A 22705-nucleotide genomic window follows, 5' to 3' on the forward strand; every position below is an offset into this window, starting at 1 on the left:
TGCCTTCAGCCTGGCTTCAGAAGAGCAGGACCCGCAGTTCATCCTGGATGAGAGATGTTCATGCAGCACGCGGTCCTTTACAGGGGCTTACTTGACACGGTTCCTACTTAGCTAAATTAAGAGAGGGAAAGAACATAATCTCCCACTTCTGGTTCGTTTCATCGCGGGGTAAGACAGAAAAGAGGATGCGAGTTCACTAGCCGCCCTGGCTTTCTTCTCGAATTCATCTATGTGTGTTTACCAAATAGACACAGTGGGCGCCTTAGTAACATGCAGGATTAACCTCCGTTGCTATCCAAAAGATATATGAATTGCTGGGCCGCTGGGCAGAAAGCTCCATGAAGAGTTTTTTAATTGGTTTAGTAAGATTATTTCCAGTCAACAATTTCCTAGTTTAGTGCTAGAAGACGAGCCTGTTTTCCATAAAAGTCAAATGCCAGACTTTTGAATCACTCTGAATAAAAACATTTCCTTAAAGAGTCACTTGCTATCATTTGTTTTACAGCATAAAAAAATAATAATAAAGTGAAATGAAATAAAGGTCGGGATAAAAACTTTATCGCAGAGTGGCAGGCTGAGGAGGCACCGTGGAGATAAGGACACACACACGGCGTATTCCAGCCTTACATTTCCAGCTACTGCTCCAGGATGTGCCGTCCTCGTTGGAAACAAGTAAACAAACGCAACCCAACTTGCCCTAGTTGCAGCCATCAGCTCAATAAAAACTGCTACCTCCTACGGGTAGAGTTCTTTACAGCCTGAAGATACTCTCTTGACTGATTTCTGTGTGCTCTTCAGAACTTCCTTTGAGGTCAGTCATGTACAAGAAGTAATATCACAAACAACCCAAAGGTCCACCAACGGATGCCCAAATATATAAAAGGTATAACTGAAGGTGTGGCATGAGATGGGAAAGGAGAAGGAACCAAGTGCTGATACACACTTTCCATGGGTCACCTCCGGAGTTCTTGTGCTAAGTGAAAGAAGCCAGTCTGGAAAGAGGCTGGGGATGGAGCTGGGTTAGTACAGTGTGCAATCTTCTGTACCACCTGAATCTGTGCGTGCTTGCCTATAATCCCAGCACTCAGGAGATGGAGGTGGAAGGATCAGAAATTCTAAGTTGTCCTCTACTATAAACCAAATTTAAAACCCACTGGGCTACATGAGATCCTTTCCAAAAAAAATTTAAGAGCAAAACATAAAAAGCCAATAACAAAAACCATATGTTATGTGATTCCATGTACGTGAACAACCCAGAATATTAAAATCTACAGAAACAAGAGGTAGCTTACCTAATCGACTTGGGGTTGGGGAGGGTGGTGAGTCTGAGGTTAGACATGACAAGATATCTAGGATTTTATCTGGGCGATGAGTGTGTCTAAATTTGATTGCAGTGATGGATGAACAACTCTGCGACATGAATGAATCGAATGAATGAAATGGAAGAATTACATCACAGCACAGCTGTGTAAAACAGAAGGGAAAGCATCATGGCGACTGGATTGGATACACTATCCAGACTTACCAGTGGCACTCACACCATGTTCCTTAATCAAACTGCACCAATCTTCTAAGTCCCCTCTGGCCATCTCAAAACCAGAGGAAATAAAGTCTTTCTCAAAGGGTTAGCAGAGGGTCTGAGGCTCAACGTGCACTTCACTTGCATTTCCTACTTGGTAAAGGGGTGCTGTGATTGCAAAGGTGCTGCAGAAAACTGGGGCTCCGGGAGATGAGAAGCCTTGGGAAAGACTGGGAAACAGGTCCTGCCGTAGAGCATTAGGTTGAATGGCAGAACGGGACTGTCATCTCACAGCAGGTCTTTGGCAAGCTAGGGCTGAGCTAAGCAGTGAGAATGCAGCACTCGCTCATGGCTGTGGCCCTAGCCTTTAGAGGTTGGTAAGCAAGAGCATCAGATTAGCATGCATGGTGACCAGGAATAGACTGTGGCCCCTACCCCTGCCTTACAACCCTGGGCGTGTCATTTCGCTTCTCTGAGATTCCGCATCTACACTTACCCAATGAGTAGGCTAGTACAGCTGTGCCACATAACGTGTAGTAGATCACATGTAAGGAAGTACACACTACAATACCTAAGAGTACAGCAGATTATACCATGTAGGCGTGGATCCAACACACTCATTATGTGTCAAAATCGACTAAAAACCTAGTTCTCAAAATGAATCCACGTCACTAAGCAACTCATGACCATGACACATAACCTACAAAATTGTTGTGATGGTTTGTTTATTTGTTTGGGTGCTGAGGACAGAACCAAAAGTGCTCCACCCCTGAGCCACACATCCACCCTTACTGGGACAATTTAATCAAGTTATCTTTCCAGTACCTAACACACAAATAAACACTAATGAAACATTGAACCTGAACGCTTAGTAATGAAATGTTAATTTATATTTAGTAATAACATGATAATTCATAGTAAATAATGAATGACTGAAACAATCGGTGATAATAAATTTCACTATTGTTATATTTATTAATATCCATAGGAGCACCACATTCCTTGCTTGAGGACAATACAGACTCAGTTATTTAACTTTTTTGAGGTTGTACTTGTAAGACTAGAGATATTAATGGTTAGCTAGAATTTTTTTATGTTCACTAGGCAAGAAATGGATGTGAAAAGCAGTTTTAATATGAGACTATTATTTTTATCTCATGAAAGCGACACTACTCCAAACCCTTAGTGAACCCAAATACTGCTTTGTTTTGCTTCAAACAGCAGCCATTCTAAATTACAGCCTTGGGAGATGAGGCTGATAGTAAATTACTCAGGCATCCCTTGGCCTGGGGGCCTTCGGGTTAGGGTTCAGGTAGTAAGTCCCAGAGTAAGTGGCCATTCGGCCCGTTGCAGATTGATGAGCGACAAGAAGAGCTGGTTATTTGATCCCAGGAAATGTTTCTGGGCCGGGGTCACTGTTACCAGCTTTTGAATCAATAAGGCAGTACCTCTCAGGCCAGAAAGTTCAGTTCTGTTTCTCAAGTGAGAGAAGCAAAGAGCCTGAGGCCAGCGAGTGTGTGCTGAGGCAGGGTAAGAGGGAGGGGCGGGAGCACACATAGTAGGTCCTCAGGGTATCGAGGAACACCCAAGGGTCTTCATCCCTCAAGCTTCCCTCATCTTTCAAGGCCTTGATCACCTTCAGCACCTCTTCAGGGAAATAAGCACCAGACACTGCTTCACTCCATGAACCTATACTGGATGCACTGCAGGACTGGGGGCTGTTCCAGGTTCAGAAACCACCCATTCATTTATTTACCCATTAATTCGAACTCTCTGAAAAATGGAACAATGAATGCAATGGTCCCCGCTCAGCCGTGTCTGTAGTATAGTGGGGAAGAGAAACAAACTGGTACTTTGAGAGAAGAGTACACAGGAATCTGTGGGAATCTAGGGTGGCTTTTCAGAGGAGGTGATGCTTCGGCCAGAAAGACAGGGTGAATAGAAGCCAGCCTTCCCCAAAGGGAGGGGATGCAGGCAGATGCAGCAGCCAGACTTCCCCAAAGGGAGGGGATGCAGGCAGATGCAGCAACCAGATTTCTTCTAAGGCAGGGGAGTGCAGGCAGATGCAGCAGCATGCTCAAAGGTCTAGGGAGAAAGCTTGTGCTATATTTTGCAAAACAGAATAGTTCTATTTGGCTGCATAAAAAAATCTCCATACACAATGGAGATTGATCAGAAACAGAACTTTAAAATGTAGCTTCCTGCTACCCACATGCTCCTCCCTGCCCTGTGGTTCTCCCTATTCACCTCCAGGACACTAGTGTGCAGCTGGAGAGAAAGGCAGAGGATGTCTGAGCAAGGGGCAGGCCCTACCAGGCATTTGGATCTAGGCCGTGAATGACAGCAAAAGTTCCACCGTGATCCTGCTGCTGGGAAGGGTGCTTCCTGGCTGAGGCAGGAGTTGACCGGTTTCAGTCCACTCAGAGGACCTGTGCCCCAAGACCTAAACACTGTAAATCATGACATGAAAAATAAATGATCACCCCAATATGGGTTCTCGTGATGACCCCTGAAATCATAACTTGAAATCCAAACATTCTTTTTCCTCTCTTCTTCTGCATGTAGCCTAGGCCTTTGTGATCACCAAGGGCTCCCCCTAGAGCAAGACTCCTGGAAACAGCCTGTCCCCATATCAAGGAAACTAATCAAAGTCCCCTTTTCATGTAATGGTGTTCTGTCCTTTGGATAACTATCCTAGTTTGTGTGCAGCGTTCCAGGCTCCCCCTGGGTTCTCTTTTGAAACACTCCTTTGACTGTTTCTAGTAAACCATTGCTAGGATGTCCATGCAAAGAGACTCTGGGTAGAGGACAGGATGTTCAGACAACATGGTAGCCAGGAAGGAGAACTTAGGTAGAGGCTACTGCAAGCTTCTGTTGTAGAGTGAGAAAGAAGAAAGACACGGATAAGCGGCCTTAAAAGCTCTACCCAGGAGATGCACGTGTTCATGTCTCTATAACTGACTGTGAGTTGAGTAGTTTATAGCAATCCTTTACGAAACACAATGAAGTCATCTTGAGAGCTTGCTCCAGTAATGATCCCAATCACGCAGATGAAGTTTGAAATCTGGAGTTCTAAGTTCCCAGACACGGCCATGTTTGCCATCTACCACTGCCTGGCAAATTACTCCCAAACTCGTCATTATGAAAAACAAATGTTTTTTATTTTGTGTCATCTTTGGACACTTTAACTGAAACTATGGCCCATGTGCTGTTCCAGTTTTTCTAACTGTGTAACAGGGAATGCGTCAGCTGAACTGTGGTCTCTGTAGTCACTGAACTATCAGGTTCTGTCACGCTTCAGTTGGCAAGGACCCACTGTGTGCGCCTCTTTAGGGTTGTTCAGAGGCTGGAAGCTATAGAGGCTCTCCCCACCCTGAGACAAGGTTTCTCTGTGTGACAAGGTTTCATGGCTGTTCTGGAACTCACTCTGTAGACCAGACTGACCTTGAACTCAGAGATCCATCTGCCTCTGCATTAACGTTGTGTACCACCACAGGTCAGCCCACTATAATGACTTTTACAGAATCCTAGAATTTACAAGCTCTCCCCTTTGCCATGTTCTCCTCATCAGGAGAAAGTCCCTACCTTTAGTCTCTCCAGGAAAGAAGCAAGTCCCACTCTTTGAAAAGATGACATAATTAGAATCTATCACAGACACCAATACCGCTGGGCCTCACTGGGGAAGGCAAGATATTTTATTTATTTTGTTTTGTTTTCCAGTGTGTGCACATGTGTTTATTCAGGTGTATGGTGCACATGTGTGTGCATACATACATGTGAAGGCCAAAGGACAACCTCAGACATCATTCCTTAAGAGTCATCCACCTTGTTTTGTTTTGTTTTTGAAACAAGGTCTCACTCTGTATTCAGACTCACCTGGAACAATAGGCCAGGTTAGCCTTAAACTCATGAAGATCTGCCTGCCTCTGGCTCCCCAGTGCTGGGATTAAAGGCATCAGTACATCCAGTCCCACTTTGGTTTTTAACATCAAATCTCTCGGTGGTCTAGAGCTTACCTACTAACTAGGAAAACCTAGTGGATCAGCAAGCCCCAGGAATACCCGTCTCCACCTCCACAAGGCACACACCACTACTCTCAGTTTTCAGGTGCATTCTGGGAATCCAATGTTGATCCTTAATCCTACACAGCAAGTTCTTTGCTGACTAAGCCATCAACTCAGCCCAACACAAGGTTTTGGAATACAGTATCCACAGTCACTCTGCTGACAGTGAGGACAGACTCACTGGCACTCACTCTCAGTCATTAGCCACTGACTACCTCATCTGAAAATTTCATGAAGGACCATTGCCTTTGATATCTTATCAAACTGATGCCGTAATTCCTCGCACGTGTGCTCAGTTAATGGCAGCCATTGTTTGTAAGCGGAGACTCTCACTAGTTTCCCGGATGCCCAGACCCAAATAATCACACAGAAATTATATTAATAATACTGTTTGGCCAACAGTTCAGGCATATTTCTAGCTAACTCTTAAAGGAGCGATTCATTTCTAGTAATCTGTGTATTAGCACAAGACTGTGGCTTACTAGTAAGAGTCTGGTATCGCTCTCCTTTGGCAGCTACATGGCATCTCTTTGACTCTGCCTACTCTCTCTCTCTATCTCTCTATCCTGGCTTTATTCTGCCCTGCCATTGGCCAAAGCAGCTTTATTCATTAGCTAATAAAAGCAACACATATACAGAAGAGCATCCCACATCATCTCCCATTTTCTGTCTAAATAAAAAGGAAGGTTTTAACTTTAACATAGTAAAATTACATATATAAAACAGTTATCAAACAAGAATTATAGTTACAATATTTAGTTTATTTACATTTGGCAAATTGAGGAAAATACTCTATCATTTATCTTTGTGAGTCTAAAGTTTTATATCTAATTTATCTTTTATCATAAGGAAGGAAAATTATAACTATCTGTCTTCAACTCTTCAAAGACCCCAGAAGGATATAATATTAACTAAGCAATCAGTAAGTTGCATTGTAAGCAACTTCAAAAGTTCTAGAATTGACAGAGACATCTTGCTGCCTGAACAGTAACCCAAAGTTTATATGTAACATTGGGGCATCCATCTTTAGCCTACAGGCATATAGTATGCAACAGACCTTTTCATGAAGCAGGAAATTTGAATTTTTTTTTTCCGCCTTGAATTGGCAAAGTTCATCAGTTGCTTTCTTCTGTGTCATGCAGAATGTCTGGCAGTTTCTTCTGTGAAGCAGAAACCCTGAAAGACCATCCCATCTTTTGAAAAGTTCAGTAGTCACTTTTCTATGGATCCTGAATGTCCAGTTCATACAGCATACCATAAAGCAGTCCAGGCAAGAATAATTTCTTGCCCAAATGGCTAGTTTTGTCACATTGAAGGTAAATTCCATAGCGAGTTTCTTCAATGCCCACCAATTTCTCTGAAGTAATAGGCATTGTGAGAAGCAGAAATGTCTCCTGTTGAGAAAACATTTTAAATGCCATATTTTATAGGTCTTTGAAATGTTGAAGATTATCTATCTAACTGAAATACACCTTTGTATATCTAGAAAACCTAACCAACATGACTAAAAGTTTGATTATTATAGAAGACTGTCTATTAATCTGTATTTCTTAATTATACATTACATTTATTAAGTGAACTGCACAAACATAATACCTTAAACAAGAGCAGAAATACATATATGCAGTATAACAAAATTGACCTTAAATTTGTATTATCAAGACCCACACCAGTGCAAAATATTCATTTCTATATCATATCTTTCATTAAATGAAAACAAACATTACAAACTATCATTTTGGGAATTTGAGCATTGTTTTCTCCAGACTCCTTCCTGCTGTTTGTTGGGCAAAGTAGTTTTAAGATTCACAGACCTTTGTCGGGGTGGGGATTGTTCAATCAAACCACATCAGACTAAAAGAAACCCACAAGCTCCCATCCTCTGTGGAAACAAAAACAGAACTTCTTTTTCAAAGTAACATATCCTTAGTAAACATATCAAATTTTCTAAAGTAACATATCAAATTTTCAAGTCAAGATACCTTTATGTTGGTTTAGCTTAGAAGCCCCCAGAATCAAATGTCTCTCTGCAGTCAAAAAAATTCAAAGAAAACATAATAGTATAATAATCCAGACTCACTGTGTATATTCCATTTGTACATGGCTCATTTCCCTTTACTCCTTTAATCTGTGACTGTCTATACTCTTTTATATTACTTTACTATCCGTTTAAAGACTTTGTTTCATTTTTTAAAACTATTTATTAATTTGTGTAACTGCTATACTCTTTCTCCTCTCTCCCTAGCCTATTGTCTGAGTCTGTCCTATTGTGTATCTGATTTTTTTTCTGACAAGAAGCACCTTTTTTTTTAATGCACAGCAGACATGACAAGGACCAACTCCATGGCCCCGCCTGTTTGCTCTGCCTAGTTCAACATGATGGAGGTATGTTCACGGCCTCTGCGAGTTGTACTCGTCACCCCAGCTCCAGGAATACAGCGGGTTTGTAACAGGCTGCTCACAGATCTCACCAGTTCTTTCTGCCAGTATGAACCAGGAAGCTGGCTCTTAAAGAAGCTGTGAAATCCCAGCATGAACCAGGAAGCTGGCTCTTAAAGAAGCTGTACGACCTTTGCCACTAACACAGAGTCAGAAAGACTTCTCTTAAAGGAGCGGCGCCTCTGCTTGCTGCCAGAGTCTATCTGAAAAAAAAGAAAAAAGAAAAAAAAAACCTACCAAGAAACTATGCTTGGCTCCCATTTTTGTAATTCTAGAAGCCCTCTTTTTTTTTTTTAAGCTTTTTTTTAGGTCTTATGTGGATCCATGCCCCCAGACAATGGGTGACATTTTGTAAATAGAGACAATTCATTGATTTTTCCCGTAGCCTAGACCCAAATAATCACACAGAAACTATATTAATTACAATACTGTTTGGCCAACAGCTCAGGAATATTTCTAACTAGCTCTTATATCTTAAAATAACCTATTTCTATTCATCTGTGTATAGGAATAAGACTGCGATTTACTGGTAAGGGTCCAGCGTCTGTCTCCTTGGGGCAGTTACATGGAGTATCTTTGACTCTTCTCTCTCTCTTCCAGCCTGGCTTTATTCCACCCTGCCATAGGCCAAAGCAGCTTTATTCATTAGCCAATAAAAACAATACATATACAGAAGGACATCCCAAATCAATTGTTACTGTTCATAAGTCACTAGATGAACTGACCTGTTTCTTAGTGGCAGGTACAGGGGTTCTAGGCTCTGCCCTCTCTACCTGGTACATGTTGTCTTCTACCCCTTAGTAGAGCAGAAACAGAGTTATGCCAGGATTCTAAAACCTCCTCTTTTCTCCCTAAAGCCTCCTACAAAGAATCAGAGCAGGTAGGTGGAGTTGGAGCTGAGAGAAGAAATGGCAAGACAGTGTGAAGTCAATGTTGGGAGATGTCACAGACAGTTTTCAGATTGCTGAAGGCTCAACTTGGAACAAGATCCAGGACTGAGGATCTCTAGTGATGGAGTTGATAATCTGTATTTCTCACACATCTTCTAGAAAAATTCTGTGTGTTCAAGGGTTTGAGCAACACTGCAGGCAGATTCAAAAGATTTATTTATTCACCTACCTCCCCCACCACCACCTCCCAAAAGAATGAGGAGGTTTGACTTTGAGTTCCTGAGGACAATAATGAGCTGTCCTCCTGGGGCCCTGTCTGAGGCCAGAGCAGGACTGGCCCTTGGCTTGACCCGGTGCAGAACTTGTCCCAGTGACTAATGATCCAGCCTAGCCCAGCCTGGCTGCGGTTTGTCTACAGACCCCATGACAGGGCCATCCACTCAGATAACCACAATCTTACTTTGTGGGATCAAATACTAGTTCAGGATTTATGAGTCCCAAAAACAACATGGTTGTGCTCAGGAGGGGATGGGGCAGGGGTGGGGTCCTTCTCCCTCCAGAGCCTTGGCTCTTTACCTAGCTTCAGGCTTCGGGACAGGCCCAGAGGACAGGAGCAGGGTCAGCAGACCAAGTAACAGCATAGCAGCTGTTTTCTGTCTCCTCTCGATTTCTTCCACTCTGTCAGAGGCTAAAGTCACAGCACAGCCCATGCTGATGCATTTTGTCATCTTAAAATGCAGCGTGAGATTAAAAATTAAAAGGCAGCCTTGTCCCATTCTGTAATCAAAGCATGGAAAAAATGTTTGTCACTGTTCTCCTCTTAACTGCTGGAGTGAGGGGCTGACTGAGGGCTGAGACGCTGCAGGCTTGACTTGAAACTTCCAGGAAGGAATCTGTCTATCTCTTCTCCTCTTTGGACTTATGGTTAAGTGACAACTTTTAGAAACATGCATGGAGAAAGTCCAACCCTAGTTCCCAGTATTCTGTTAACTGTCTCTGATAACTCAGAACCACTCACCTCTCAGACAACAGCCAAAACCAGTGATGGATTTCAACATTACGAGAAGTACTAGTAGGGAACCACAGTGAAAGGAGCCGCCGGAATTAGCAAGATAGTGCCTAGAGGTGATGAAGGTAAAGAAGAGAGTGGTGGGGGACAGCTCGGAAAGCTCCTCAAACTGGGCTTTGGTTAGAGGGAACAAATAACCAATCCCTGAGATTTTACATTTGAACAGCAGGTCTGGGAAGATGGCTCAGTGGGTAAGGTTCTTTCGGCACAAATGTGAGGACCTGAACCCCCAGAACCCACAGTTGGCTCAGGAACATGCACCCGTAGTCACAGCGTTCCCATGGGGAAATGGGAGGTGGAGACAGGAGAAGCCATTGGTGCTCATGTGACAGATAGCCTGGCACACATCACAGTGAATGACAGAACCTACCTCAAACGAGGTGGAAGACGAGGACTGACGACACCCAAGGTTGTCCTCTGACGTCTGCACACGGTTCATGCTCTCACGCACAAATGCACAGATTTGTTAAGGGTTCTAATCACTCTTTCACAGTGGTCACTATCTAAGGACAATCTCTTACTCTTTTCTCATTTTTTTCCCACTTCCCATTTGCTTTGAATGGAAGCTCACACAGCCTCCTGGCCCAGAGAGCTCAGGAATAGCCAGCAGGGCTGTTACTCCAAAGATTTCCCCAGGTCAGATTTTACTGTTTTTGGCCCAAAGCTGCTGCAAAATTTACAGAGCAAAGAGAGGTACAATGCAGTCTACTGAACAAATCACTGGGTTAGGGTGAGTTTTTCTATGCTCCAAGGTACTTAGTGTTTAGAGGCAATTTCATAAAAGCCACCATTAGACTAATATATCACAATAGCAATTCAGCAAGGTTGTCTGAAGGTTTGAGCCGTGATTTCAGGGCTGTCAGCCCCAAAAGCTCTGCACACAAAGTTGGGGGAATTCTGTTAATGTGCCTGGGAGGTGATGGAGTCCTCTGAGCCCTGACAAATGCCATGAACCTTAGAAAATGCTCACATGTGTATTCACATAAAATTCCAGGGTCCATGAACTCCTGAAGTCCATCCATTGGTCCCCCTAGGGATCCCTGGACCCCGGTTTCCTGTTTTAAAATTTATATTTGTGGAATTTTATCCAAGGTACTTTAAATTTTTTTTTTGAAGAACGCAGAGTCTATAGAGCATGATTCTTCTTGGCTTTGAAATGTTACGTAGAAATAAACATTTGATATCTGAGCGGATAAGAGCAGTGTTTACCTTTCATCTTATACAAACTGTTTTAAATTACTGTAAACTTTTTTTAAAGATCTGTTTGTGTGTGTGTGTGTGCATGCGTGTGTTTTAATGTGTATATGTGTGTGTTCTTATGAGTCCAAGTGTTTCACATGTGTGCAGAAGCCAGGCAGTGGAGCCAGAAGAGGATATTAGACCCCCTAACTGTAGTTTTAGGCAGTTGTGAGCCATCATGTGTATATGAGGAACTAAAGCAGAGTCCTCTGTAAGAGCGGCAGGCACGCTTAACCACTGAGCCATCTCTCCAGTTCTAGAATTATTTTACCTAGCATAATGATTTTCTTAAGAAATTAAACCTTCAAAAAAAAATTACAAATAATGACAACATCTGAATCAGAGGATGTATTTGCTATTTTGGGGCACTTGGTCTTGATGGAGGTCAGCTACTTTAAGAAGGATGTAGAAAAGAAAGGGCAGAAAAATGTCACATGGAAGATACGGCTAAGGGCTCAGTAGATAAAAGGTTGATGAATTTACATGAGATTTTCTGGGTAGACCAGAAACGGTCTGAGAAATAAATTTCTAATAGAGTTTGTCTACAATGAGAAGAGACCAAATTGGCCATGTCAGGTGGTCTCCTCTGATCTTTATGTCAAATTGGAATCCATATTGGCGAGCTCACCTACAGGAAACACTAGAACTAAACCTGCTTGTAGACCAGTCCCAGTACCAGCCCAGACCAACTCCTTTTCATAAAGGAATAGAACTGAAGCAGAAAATAGTAACAACAAACACGGACTTGACTGCCCCACGCCTGGGCCCACTGCATGGGGAAGTATTGTTTGGGTTTTTCTGTTCATACGCACATGAATCCTCAGAGAAGGAAGATAAATTGAGTATATAATATGCCAAACCCTGATCGCCTTTCTAACCCAAAGCTTCTCCCGGCTGAGGTTGTGAAAGGACCTTGGGAAGGTCCTAAATAAAGCACTTTGCATTTGGAAATCACTTATTACCTTTGAGATAGTTTTTTGGGGAAAATATACACCGCCTAACATATTACGTGGAACATTAAGGAAGGCTCAGCTGTGATAGGGAAAAGAAACTGTCACTCTTCCGAGGTGCATTCTGGATTGTCTTTGCCAGCTTCTTTCCTTTCCTTTCTAAGACAAAACTGCCGCAAAATTTACAGAGAAGTGTGAGCAGAGACTACTTGTTCATTTCCCAGCTGCCATGATGTGAATAATCACACAGAAACTATATCAATTACAACTCTGTTTGGCCAGTAGCTTATGCATATTTCTAGCTAACTCTTACGTCTTAAATTAACCCATTTCTATTAATCTGTGTATCACCACGAGGCTGTGGCCTACTGGTAAGGTTCGAGCTGGCAGCTGGCATCTTTCTCCTTTGACAACTACATGGCATCTCTCTGACTCACCTATTTTCTCTCTGTTCAGATTTTCCACCTGGCCTTACTCTACTAAGCCATTTCTGAAACGGTTTCTTTAATAACCAATGGTAATAAAATATATTCAGAGCATAGAGAGGGAAATTCCACATCAGCTTCTCTTTTCTGTCTAAATAAAAAGGAAGGCTTTAACTTTAACACAGTAAAATTACATATACAAAACAAGTATTAAGCAAGAATTATAGTTACAATATTTATATCTACTTTACCTTTTCTTTTTATCGTAATGAGGGAAAATTATAACTATCTATTTTTAACTCCATCAAAGACTCCAGAAAGATACAATATTACCTAAGTTAACAGGAAGTGCATTGTAAGCAACTTTTAAAACTCTAGAATTGACAGAGACGTCTTGTTGCCTGGACAGTCACTCAAAGTTTTTCTGTAACATTGGGGCATCCAGACTTTTTCATGAAGCAGAAAATTTGAAAGACTGTTTTGCCTCTATTGGCAGTGTTTCAGGCATTTTCTTTTGTATCCTGCAGAATGTCTGGCAGACTCTTTTATGAAGCAGGAACCCTGAGGACTGTCTTACGTTTAGACTAGTTTACCATTCATTTTTTGTGGCTACTGCATGTCCAGTTCATACAGCAGCCCATCAACAAGCAGTCCAGGCACGAGCAATTTCTGGCCAAATGGTTAACAAACTCCGTAAGGGGACTCTTCAATGCCCATCTTTCTCTTGAAGTAATTGGTACTGCCAGCAGCAGACATGTCTCATTGTTGAGAAAAGTCCAAATTCTTAAAACATTTTAAATGCAATATTTTTTAAGTCTTTGAAAGATTTGACGACTACCTATCCATCTGAAATATATTTCTGTACATCTAGAAAACCTAACTTACATGACTACAAGCTTGACTATTATAGATGACTATCTATTAACCTATATTTTTAATTTTACTTTACATTTATAAATGAGCTGCCCAAACACAACAACTTAATCAAGAGCAGAAATATAAATATAACAAAACTGACCTTAAATTTGTATCAGTAAACCAAGATCCATACCAATGCAAAGTATTCATCTCTATAGCATATCCCCCTTTAAATATTAATAAACATTCATTTAGGGAATTTGGGCATTGTTTACTAGACAATTTTCTGCTGATTGGGGCACTATTAATCAGGTCTTTTATGGAGTATCCTGTGTGGTAGGTCCATCTCAGCCAGCAATCCTGAAGCTGTCATGGATGTTGGATCATCTGGGCCATTGCTTCAGAAGGGTCTTATTTGATCAAACGGTATTAGGTAGGGAGGAATCCACAGCTTTCTATCCTCTGTGGAAACAAAAGCAGAACATCTTTTCCAAAGTATATCCTTAGACTCAAAATTTGAAGTCAAGATACCTTTAAAACATATGTGTTGGTTTAGCTTAGCAGCCAATACAATGAAATGCCTCTTTGTACTTAGCCCATTTACAGTCAAAAATTTAAAGAAAACACAATAATATACATAACCCAGACTTGCTGTGTATTTTACATCTTTATATGATTTATTTTTCTTTATTCCTCTAATCTATGACTCTCTGTACTCTGTCTCTTTAAAGATTTTGTTTTATTCTTTAAAATTATTTATTTCTTTTTATAACTGTCTATACTTTTTCTTCTCTCTCTCAAGCCTATGTATATTTTTTAAACACACTGTAACTCATTTAGAGGATTTTGTAAAATCTGAATCTGTCTTTATTGTGTATCTGTAATCATTTTCTGAACAGGAGCACCTTTTTCTAATGCTAAGCAGGCATGGCTAGGACTAAGGCTACTTTGCCTTTTGGCTCTGACCAGTCCTGCATGGAGGAGGTATGTTTACTGCCAGCTCTACATGCTATGCTCTCCAGCTTAGCTCCAGACACACAACAGGTCCTCTTTGCCATTAATCAACCTCTAGCACCCTGCCCACAAACTCCATTCAAATGCTCTGTAGCCAGACCTCCCAAAAGAGCCAGAGCCTTTTGTGCCAGCACAAACCAGGAAGGGCTCCCCTAAAGAAGCCATAGTCTTTGCTGCCAATGCTGAGTTAGGAAGACCTCTTTTAAAGGAGCCGTGTCTCTGCTTGCTTCTAGCTAACAGAGCCCATCTAAGAAAATGTTGCTACCATGAAGCTGTGCTTAACTCTGTTTTACTGTGTCTAGAATTCCTTCCCAAGCTCTCTCAGGTTTTATGTAGATGTAGTCGCCCCACATTGGGTGCCATTTTGTAAACAGAGACTGCTCATTCCTTTTCCAGCTGCCCAGATATGAACAATCACACAGATACTATATTAATTAAAACATTGTATGGCCAATATTTTATGCATATTTCTAGCTAGCACTAACATGTTAAATTAACCCATTTCTATTAATCTGTGACTCACCACAAGGCTTCGGCTGACCAGTAAGGTTCTTGTTGGTGACTGGCATCTTTCTCCTTTGGCAGCTATATGGTGACTCTCTGACTCTGCCTACTTTCTCTCTATATTTCTGTTCCAATTTCTCGTCTGACTTTATTCTACTAAGTCATTGATCAAAACAGCTTCTTTAATAACCAATGGTAGTAAATGATATTCATAGAATACAGAGGGAATCCCACATTATCTAGAGAGTGGGACAATGTGATCTGCTGCTCAAGTTATTGTGTTATCATGAGTTGCTATGTTCAAGGTATATAGCATTTAAATGCAATTTCATAAAAATCCTCATTAGACTAATATCTCATATTAGCACTGTAACAAGAATGTCTGACAGTTTGAGATGAGCTGAGAGAAGGCCTGGGCCAGCTACTGCTCTGTTTCCCTCTAGATTTGGGGAAGCATCCATCCAGTGTAGACTTAGTCCAATCTCTTGAGATCCAACTGTTAGCATATTAATTCTCACTCTTTAAAATTGCCATTCTAAGGGAGATAGGAGGAAGCAATGATGTTTATTGTTATTAGTGAGATTGTAATGACATAAAAAGATCTGCTGTCACACACGGATAAGCTGCAAAAATCTAGCTGATGTATGTGAGTAGGAATTATACATTTATCCTACCATCAGAAAGCAAAAGGCATTCATGGGTTAAGACATTCTTATTTTTCCCATCTTTTGTTCCTAGCTTCTCCTTGGGACCAAGTCTGTCAGTGGGGTATGGGATAATTCATGATATCAATAGTCTATTTGACTTTATTATTATAAGGTGTGACTGTCACTACCTTATACAGAAAGTCTTAGACTTGAGGGTTTTTGACTTAATAATCCCACAAAAGCAATACCTCCTTAGTAGAAACATTTTAAGTTTGAATCTTTGTCATGGCTAGCAACATGAAGTGTGATCCTTTCTGGAGAATCTGGGCTCTAGGCAGTCATGTGGTCATGAATGGAAACAACTCTTTACTGTATTATACTCTGTGTAGAGAAGCTACAATGTTTGGAAGGTTGGGTGTATTAAATGTCTTTACAGCTTACGGTGTTTCAAACTTATGTTGGGTTTCTTGGGCTCCAAACCCACATGTGTTCATAGAGTCCTCCTCAGTCAACTCAGGGGAGCCTTTCACGTCATAAACCTCTCGTCTCATTTGTTCTTCCTGATGCATTAGTAAGGTCCTAGTGAATATCTCCCCAAGACCACTCAGTGCATCGTGGAGGAGAAGATACCTGAAATTAGGTCTTCTGAGCCCAAGTCCCATGCTCTTTCCCACCTACTAGACAAGAGCAGGTAGGTGACAAAACAAAGCACCAAAAAACAAGACGCTGTCCCTAGGCAGAATTCAGGGCTCATCTAGGACACTGCTTTCAAAAAAGCAAAAGTGACAGTAACCACGTGGCATGTCCTCGATGCTGGCCCTGCGCCAGATTCTTCTGCACATGCCCTACAATCACTCTTCCTTCTGGCCTCCACAAACTGGAGACCTTCCAACAGAAAGGTTATTGAGCTCATTCTTTCAAAGAGATTTCAGTTCATCGTGGAGGGGACGGTATAGTGAGAATAGCTTACTTCATGAAGGCAGGAAGATGCAACAGCTTGCTCGCATCCTGAAGGATCAGAATTCAAAGCAGGGATACTGGAACCGGTATATGGATACTGAAACTCCTATCTTTTGTGACTTACTTTGGTCAGCCAGGTCCCATCTCCTAAACTTATTCCATGCCTTCAAAATGGCACCGCAGGAACTTGAGAGATGGCTCAGTTCATGAGATGCCTGACATCCGAACATGGTACTGAGTTCAATCTCCAAAAGACATCTAAAAAAGCCAGATGGACTGGTGCAAGCTAGAATTCCAGCCCTGGGGAGTAGAGACACGTGGGCTGACCAGTCAGACAGCGTAAGCTGCCTAGCAAGCTCCAGGCTATTGGCCCTACCTGGAAAAAAGGAAGTAGATGGATTGGTACCTGAGTAACAACACCTGACACTGACCTTCGATTCCAACATGAGCCCATACCCATGTGCACCTGCACACACACACACACACACACACACACACACACACACACACACACTAGCACTACAACCTAGAGACCAACCACTCAAAACCTGAGCCTACAAGGGGCATTTCAGAATCAAACCACACTACTGCCCTAAAGAGAAAAGACCATTATTGTCCTCATTTATGCCTGTGGGATTGGAGGCTCGAGACATCAAGTGACTGCAAATTACAGGCGAAAAGTGGATTTCATCCAGGCTGTAGGACTGTGGAGGTCCTGACTCCTAACCACCAGACTCAACTCCCCCTCCCTGTGGGCTTGTTCATCATCTCATTTATCAGGCAAGCCACTGGGCCTGAGGCCCTCAGGACCTTGGCTTGGTAGCAGGTCGCTTGATTGAATCAAGCTGAATGCTTCCACCTCATCTGTTAGCACTCTGACTGCAGTGGAGCATTAGGGGCCTAGGAGCCCTTAAGCCAGAAACACAAGATCCTCTCTTTCTGCAGAATCGCTCTTTCAGATGGCGATCAAACTCCATGAGGACCCACAGACAGATTTCTCAAATGGAGCCTCACTCGGCAGCATAATTAATAAACGTCTTGAAGAAGGTCGTGGGGGAAAGGTTTGCTGCCGTTTGGCTGGGCATCTGGGAGTGAAACACGAGCAATTCAAATGCATTTTTTATTTCCACTTATTGCCTTTGTCAAGGGCCTCTATATTCCATAGGCCAGATGGATTAGTTTTTTTTTTAAAAAAAAAAAAGTTTTATGCTTCAGTGAAATAACACACCTCTTACTACCTCTACCAAATAGAAAAGGGAAACCACACACAATGAAAATGAAAAGGGGGGAAAATCACAACTCCTGTGTTGACAAATGCCAGGGAAGAAAATTCTCATTTTATCCAGCAAATGCTTGTCGTCTCGTTTGGGCAGTTTGTCCCTCTAAGCAAACGAGGCACGAAGTGAATGCAATTTGGTGAAAAGGAACAAACTTACAGTGGCTGGCCCCCACAAAAATGCACTGATAAAGACAGGGCAGTTGGGATGCTGGAGGTAGTTGGTGCCAAAAACAGAGGACAGCAAGACCGTTGCCTGTGACCTGGAAGTCTCGGGCCTGCAAAGACCCGAGTTCAGCCGCGGGTTTTGGCCTCTCTCTTGTGACTCCGATTGATAGCTGGTGTCTCCTGCGGATACAGCTTGAGCTAATTCCCAGGATAATGACCTGGCCCCCGTGATTTACTAACCTCACAGCGCATAACCGCTCTGGCAGGACCGACTAATCCTTTAATGGTCCCTGCAGTGTGTCTAGAGCGGCTCCAAAAATTCCACAGCCCTCCTTGGAACACTGAAGGGCATTGAATGCCCTCTCTGGCCCCCAACCACATCTCCCCACCCCCAAGCCTTATCTTATCAGGTAGCTAATTCCCACAAATTATTGTGTGGTTCAGGCAAAAAAAAAAAAAATGAAATTGCTCTCAAATCATAAATTTCTCACTTTTTGGACAGCTGCTAAGTCAGGAAAAGCTTGGCCAAGTGGGTCTTAGTCACCGTTGTGCACAATTAGGACCTGTTGAGTGCCTTCAGCTCCCTTGAAAAGCAATGTTTATTGATGGGAGGAAGAAAACAGTTTATAGAGAGATTTAGCGAGCTATCCACTCTTAAGTGGGGTGTAATCCTTCACTGGGGATAATGTGGCTCTGAGGACACTGTCCCAGGCATGCAGTCTAGGGCCCATAGCCCTCCGGTCACAGTGGCCATCCTCAGCCTCAACATTGGCCTTAAGATGGGGAACCCTCAGGCTTCCCAAAGCCAGTCCTACCCAGAGCTGAGAGTAACTTCCAGGGACCCAAAGGGAACAGAACACGATGGGTCTCTGAGCCTCAGAAAGGACACAGAGGGGCCTCCTTCTCCGTTTTAAGATGTCTCTAGACTCCACCTAATCATCATTCCTACCACTGGCTGCCCAAACTGCCTCTAACCCTCCGTCGTGTTATTGCAAGAGCCCCTCCACTGTCTTCTGGCTCTACCTCTTTTCCATTCAGTCTTTCGGACTTTGTTAAAGCAAAATCTCTACAATGTAAAATTAAGCAATCAAAAGAATATAATTTGGGTTGGGGATGTCGCTGAGTGGTAGTGTGTCTGCCCACCATTATCAAGCTCGTGGGTTCATTTATACCACAGCAAGTAACTACATACACAGCTAAGTAAGTGCATAGTTACTCAGTGGTAGTGTGTCTGCTCGACATTATCAAGCTCCTGGGTTCGTTTCTTAGCACTGCAAATAACTACATATGCAACTAAGTAAGTGCATACTTTAGGGGCCTTTTAGTTAGCTTGTAATGTTGGAAAGCCTTCACCTTTATCTACATCCAAATCAATGTCATCAACACTAAAGGAGATCTATACTCACTAAGCAACCACTGTCAGACTTTCTTGCTCCCTGGCCTTTGGGAACACAAAAAAATCTGCCTTCTGCCTTTGTGAATGTAATTATCAGCTGGTGTGGGATGCCCCTCTCTGCTCTGCGAATATGGGTTGCTTTTATTGCTTGATGAATAAAGCAACTTTGACCTATGGCAGGGCGGAATATAGCTAGGCAGAAAAGCCAAACTGAATCAGGGGGAAAGAAGATGGAGTCAGGGTGATGCCAGCAGCCACTGGAGGGGTAAGATGCTAAAGCATTATCGGTAAATCATAGGCACATGGCAATACACAGATTATTAGAAGTGGATCAATTTATATATACTAGCCAGCTAGTATATATATTTATATATACTAGTAATAAGCCTGAGCCATCAGCCAAACAATTATAATTAACATTAAGCCTTTGAATGATTATTTCATAAGCAGCTATGGGGACCAGCAAGTGAGAGAAAAACCTCCAATTACAATGAGCTTTTTTTCAGTTTGTGTTTCTATACTGCTATTCCCAGCACCTGCAGAAGAATCTACATGAGACCTCATACTTATATATGTGCTTGGCTCCACAGGATTGCTTTTAGTATCAGCCTATCATTTCTGTTACCACCAGTTACTATGGCAAAGAGTAGTACTTCAAGTCCCTGTGTGTAAAAAGTTTGAAAAAAAAAAAACACTGCAGGTCTGAGAGATGGCTCAGAGGGCCAAGGTGCTGGCAACCCAATGATGCAGACCTGGTGACCTGAGTTTGACCTCTGCAAAGGTGGAAGGAGAGAACACATCCTGAAAAGTTGACCTCTGACCTGCACACACCCATTCACACACACATACTACTAATTTTACAAACCTCCACACACTGCTGCAGAGAGTAGAGCAAGCAGCAACTCAAACCATCATATTCTGTATATACGAATTAAAATAATCTTTATCAAAAATTAGGATTCGTATCTACGATGCACTTAAAAACAACATGTAAGCCTAGCAGAGGATCGAGGATAGATGCACTGTCCAGCCAAGCTACGTCACCATGATCACACGAACTGATAAAACATCAGTGAACAGTGACCTTCCTCTGTCATGTGGCTCAGCACCCATGGCTGCAGCCACCAGTGACACTGCCAGCAGGCTTAGCTCTCCAGAGCAGCCTTGCCTGTATCGCTCATAGCAAATGACCACATCTAAGAAGGTCTCTTCCTTGAAGGAACCCCTATTCTGGGGACAGTCAATTAAGGCCAAAGTGATGGAGTCACACACCAGCACCTCAGACACACTGTCCATGTCTTCCTAGCAGCAGACATCCCTGAGTCCAGGAAGCATCACCTCAGCCACCCTTGACCACACAGCTCTGTGACTGAACTTCTCACAGGGGCCACTCCTGGCATCTCAGAGGGAACCCTTGACTCCTGAAAACACTAGAAGAAGGAAGCACACAGAGTAGTGACACCACTACAGAAACGGAACACTAGCTTGCCCATCCAGAGAGAGCAACCCGTCCCCACCACCCCTGGGCTGCTTAAAGGGAGCACAGTACAGTAGAATCTAGCGCTCTGCTGGCACAAGGAGGCACTCAGGTGTGCAGGGTTTTGCATCCATTCAGAATGTGGACAACAGCAAGTGTTGCCTGTGGGAAGTTCAGTCCCTCACCCACAGGAAGTTGATCTTCACATGGCCAAGAGGTCAAGGAGTCCAAGTAAGGAAACTCTACAAATCCTAATTTCAAATGATGTGCAGGCTTAACCTGGCTGAATGGCTGGCACCATTATCAGTCCTTCCCGTTCCTGTGAAAACTAATACAAGTAACAACCCTGGCAAAGGATGAACCTCAACACTTCACTTTTTGCCTGTTGGTTGGTGGGTTTGCATGCATGTATTTTTAATCATTCTATATATTTTTAATTTTTTTTTCTTTTTGTCTTTTTTCTAATGTTTTAGTAGTTTAGTTTTTCTTTCTAATGGGTTACTTTTTATAACAACTAGCAATTTTGTGCATTTATTGTTAAGACACATGCTTTAATCTCTATTTCAAAAGAAAAGACCTCTATGCTGACCTCCAACTTTCTACACCTATAAAAATCTTCTCTTCGAGTGTTACAGCTCTTTTAGAATTTGTCTAGCAGGTTTTCTGGCTCTTGCCGGAAAACCCCTCCCAATCTCATTGGTAAACAATAATAGCAACGGGCCCGGCTTTGTGGCTGTTGGGGTCTCTTCTCGCCGTGGTCCCCCAGTCCTCTAGGACTTCCGTGCGTGTGTGTTAGGTCCACGCTCGGAGACTTCCGCCTCGTGCGCTATAGCTTCCTTTCCGCCTCCGCTGGCCCGCAGCCGTGGTGGGAGGCGGCTGGCTTCTCCGGATCTCTTCGGTGTTCCCATAGTCAAGTAGCGACTGGCGTTCTATGGCGTCCGCCTCCGCCCAGCCCGCGGCCCTGAGCGCAGAGCAGGCCAAGGTGGTCTTGACGGAGGTGATCCAGGCGTTCTCGGCCCCGGAGAACGCCGTGCGCATGGACGAGGCTAGAGACAATGCATGCAACGATATGGGCAAGATGCTGCAGTTCATGCTGCCAGTAGCCACACAGATCCAGCAGGAGGTTATTAAAGCCTATGGCTTCAGTTGCGACGGGGAAGGTGTCCTTAAGTTTGCCCGCCTTGTCAAGTCTTATGAAGCACAGGATCCAGAGATTGCCAGCCTGTCTGGCAAGTTAAAGGCCCTGTTCCTGCCACCCATGACACTGCCGCCCCATGGGCCAGCTTCCGGAAGCAGTGTGGCTGCCTCCTGAGATTTGTTCTTGCGTGTGTGCCACCGCCAGGGAAGAAGACCTTGCTCTCCAGAGGATAATAAATGTGCTTGTGACTAAAAAAAAAAAAAAAAAATCTACTCTTCTACATCTATAATAATCTTCTTACCTCTCATACCTCCCATCTTTGTAGCTTCCATCTTGTCCACACTGTATGGCTCGTCCCTACTTTCTCCATCTTTTTCTTTGTTTCTCTATTTAACTACTGATACCATTTGCTCTAAAAGATGTGTGTGTGTGTGTGTGTGTGTGTGTGTGTGTGTGTGTGTGTGTGTGTATCACCTTCTTCTACCAGTGTCACAATGCCAGTCTCTAAACCATAATATGGGATGTCCTTCTGTATATGTGTTACTTTTATTAGTTAATGAATAAAGCTGCTTTATTCTATGGAAGGGTGGAAAATAGCCAGGCTGAAAGGAATATATAGAAAGAGTAGGTAGAATCAAAGAGATGTCATGTAGCTGCCAAAGGAGATGCATA

At 42.9% G+C, this 22705-nt stretch overlaps 1 non-coding gene and 1 pseudogene across 1 annotated transcript; both read left to right on the forward strand.

The window, feature by feature from the left end:
* The first annotated feature begins 21519 nt into the window (after positions 1–21519).
* On the forward strand, positions 21520–21581 carry LOC125406661 (U7 small nuclear RNA). The gene has a single exon (XR_007233983.3). It is a non-coding gene; the product is annotated as a U7 small nuclear RNA (small nuclear RNA).
* LOC148120699 (protein C10 pseudogene) lies at positions 21539–22301 on the forward strand (annotated as a pseudogene).
* The last annotated feature ends 404 nt before the right edge of the window (positions 22302–22705 follow it).

Source organism: Myodes glareolus, chromosome 10, assembly GCF_982192425.1.
Source record: "Myodes glareolus chromosome 10, mMyoGla1.1, whole genome shotgun sequence".
Classification (NCBI taxonomy): Eukaryota; Metazoa; Chordata; class Mammalia; order Rodentia; family Cricetidae; genus Myodes; species Myodes glareolus.